Source organism: Prunus persica, chromosome G2 (assembly GCF_000346465.2).
Source record: "Prunus persica cultivar Lovell chromosome G2, Prunus_persica_NCBIv2, whole genome shotgun sequence".
Classification (NCBI taxonomy): domain Eukaryota; kingdom Viridiplantae; phylum Streptophyta; class Magnoliopsida; order Rosales; family Rosaceae; genus Prunus; species Prunus persica.
Window position 1 is genome coordinate 14,013,560 of NC_034010.1, and position 3,767 is coordinate 14,017,326.

Consider the following 3,767-nt stretch of genomic DNA (forward strand, 5'->3'; position numbering starts at 1 on the left):
ATTGCTGCTCGATTAGATTTATTGAACATGGGGGTCAAAACTGATTTGCAACCCGAGTATGAGAAAGACGTACTCGTTTGCTCCTGGGCCTTGGAATTTGTCAAGAGCAGAGAAGAGAGAGGTTTGCAATTCTTTCTATGGTATGAAGGTCCCTGAAGGTTATTCTTCAAATATTAAAAATCTTGTATCTTTACAAGATTCAAGACTTCTTGGCCTTAAATCACATGATTGTCATACCTTAATGCAACAATTGCTCCCTGTGGCAATTCGTTCTGTTTTGGAGAAGCCTGCAAGGTATGCAATAACTCGTTTGTGCTTCTTCTTCAATGCTATATGTGCAAAGACTGTTGATGTTTCCAAGCTGGATAAGTTGGAAGAAGATGTAGTAGTTACTCTGTGTTTGCTTGAGAAGTACTTTCCCCCTTCATTCTTTGATATCATGGTTCATCTAGTAGTACATCTTGTCAGAGAAGTTCGTCTATGTGGGCCAGTATATTTTAGGTGGATGTATCCGTTTGAAAGATATGTGAAAGTGCTGAAGGGGTATGTTCAGAATCGTACTCGTCCCGAAGGTTGCATTGCTGAGCGGTATATAGCTGAAGAAGCGGTAGAGTTTTGTACTCAGCATTTATCTGATGTTAGTACAGTTGGAGTGCCTTCAAGCCAAAAGATGGGACTTTCAAAGCCATTATCAGGTTGCACAGTGAGCGTAGTTGATCAGGACCTGTTGAATCAAGCACATCTATATGTCTTGGAGAATACGGAGGAAGTCCTACCTTATATCGAGTACGTATGAGCTTTATTCTTTAAGTTTCCATTTTAAATTATTTCTTATGTTTATCTTCTATATTTGGGACCGTAATGCTTGAATTTTTCGTGTCATGTAGGCAACATATGATCCACATCAAGATTGCTTATCCAAAATTTAGAAAGAGAACAAAGTGGCTGCAGGATAAGCACAATAGCACTTTCATTCAATGGCTACGCTTCAAGGTATATACGTATATGTTGTTGAATAACATATTTCTCTTTTAATTTTCTTCTTATTTATATGTTAGATTGAATTAAGATATGATTAATTTGCAGGTTCAAAGTGAACTTGAGGAAGACAATCATGGCGTATCAAAAAATTTAAGGTGGCTAGCAGCTGGTCCAAACATGTCAGTGCCATTATATAGGAGCTATCTTATTAAAGGTATTAAATTCAATATCAAGGCACAAGATGATGTGCGGACAACTCAAAATAGTGGAGTTTATTTACTTGCACATACCATGCAAGTTGCTAGTGCCAAGGATAAAAACCCAATTCTCTCAAATATGGGTTTCTATGGTGTCATTCAAGAAATTTGGGACCTTGACTACCAAAAGTTTACAATCCCAGTCTTTAGGTGTGATTGGATAGATAGTTCTGGTCTTGTAGTCGACGAACTTGGATTTACCCTTGTAGATTTGAGTAAAATTGGACATAGGAATGACCAATTTGTTTTGGCTTCTCAAGTCAAACAAATATTTTTTGTTGACGACCCGATGCATCGTGGTTGGTCGGTAGTGTTATCAATGCCTAATAGAGAATATAATGATGTTATTGGTGATGAAGTCTTAGGTGATGTGATAATTGAGTGTGAGCCATTTACTAGAGGGATGCCAAATGTTGACACATTTGATGAACTGGTGGGTGAGTTAGGCGATCAAAATATTCGAGATGGGTGTGAAGATATATGGATTGAATGAAGCTTATGTAATTGGCAGTGTATGACATTAATTTTGTAATATATTGTAATGTGATTTCTGCACTTTCTACGTTCAAATAAAACACGACGTTATTGTGAACCAGTTATTCAGCATATTTACCGACGTCTTAAAGCAACGTAATAATGAAGAACCACGACGCTATTGTGAAGCAATTATTCAGGATATCACGTCGGGGAAGGATTAAGAACCGCCATGTAATTCAAAATAACACGACTCCAATCCCATAATACCGACGTCTAAAAAACGAGATATATAATCTGAACGTTAAAAAATACGACGTCATCATACATTTTCCACGTCGCAAGTTCTTTTATAAACGAAGAGGAACGAAATGAATTCCGACGGAAATTCATTATAACCGCCGTCTAATAACAATTAAACGACGTTATTTGTAATACGGCTCTCATCATAATCAACGCCGTCTATATGTTCTGCAATACGACTCTCATTTTTGTGGAACCGACGTTGTTTAGACGTTCAACGTCGTCTATATTATTAAGTGCGTCGTGAGTAATGATGATAGATATAAATACAACGTCGACTATATAAATGCCACCGACGTTGTTTCGCATTTCAACGTCAACTGTATAAATACATACGTCGTAAATAATGACACTGACAACTATTTCCACGTCATCTTTTTTAGAAAAATCGAAGTGGAAAATTTATTTCACGACGGTTGTTTGTAAATAAGAGACGTAGTATATTTCAATAACGTCGTCTTCTCATGTATTTAAAGACGTCATATTTTTTCTTGTCGTGTAAATTATATTTAACGGCGTAGTATTTTAGTTGTCGTCGTTGTATGTATATCTTGCGGCCTTGTTCTTTTAACATGTGTCATATTTTTCCTTTTTAACGACGGTGATTTGTTTGAGTTGGTCGTCTATTCTCATCCTCGACTATTTTCTAGAACTTTAGCAGACTAAACACGTCTGTTTTTATTGTTTTCCGTCGTTGTTTGTTTCTGAAAATATGACGTATAAATTTTGTAATACGACTCTCATATATTTGTAACCGACGTTGTTTCGTTTTTCAACGTTTAATATATAAATACATACGTCGTAAATAATGACACTGACAACTATTTCCACGTCATCTTTTATCGAAAAATCGAAGTGGAAAATTAATTTTACGACGGCTGTTTTTATATATGCGACGTAGTAGGTATCAATAACGTCGTCTTCTAATGTATTTAAAGACATCAAATTTTTTATTATCGTGAAAATGATATTTAACGGCGTCGTATGATTATTTTCGTCGTTGTATGTCTATCTTGCGGCCTTGTTCTCTTAATATGTGTCATATTTTTCCTTTTTAACGACGGTTTTATTAGAGAGTTGGTCGTCTATTCTCATCCTCGACTGCTTTTTTAGATCTTTTTGCAGTACAAAGACGTCGTTTTGTATTTTTTGATGACGTTGTATATTTTAACAACGACGGTGATTTAGCGTCGTGGTTTATGAGGGAAAAGATGACGGTGGATTCCACGACCATTGAAAAACCGAATACACGACGGTGATTTACCGTCGTCTTTTTGCTTTTTTGTAGTAGTGTTAGTTTAGACAGGTGTATGGCTCATATGCCATTGCATATTGTTGGACTAATATGTCCAGATTCATGTCAAGTGTACAGCTCATAGGTTGGGACAATTGTGTGTTGGCTGAGTCATTTTTGTATTGATATAGAGTATAGTGATAGTGAAATGAGATCACATTATGAGTGTGCATGATTACAATCATTGCCTAACAGACTCTCTCTCTCTTTTTTCTCTCTTAAACGTTTCCTCATATACTTTCTGTGCAAGAACACATGCTATTCTATAGAAACTCCAACATGGTATTAGAGCCAGGTTCGGATCTGAGACTGGAGCGTCGTGAAATCACAGCAATCCAGCTGAGGAAAGCTCTATCTAGTCTCACATGGCTGGACCTAGCATGGGTGAGCTTCGTGCTCCCATCTTCAATGGAAGCAACTATGATTTCTGGAGAATAAAGATGTGCACAATCTTCAAA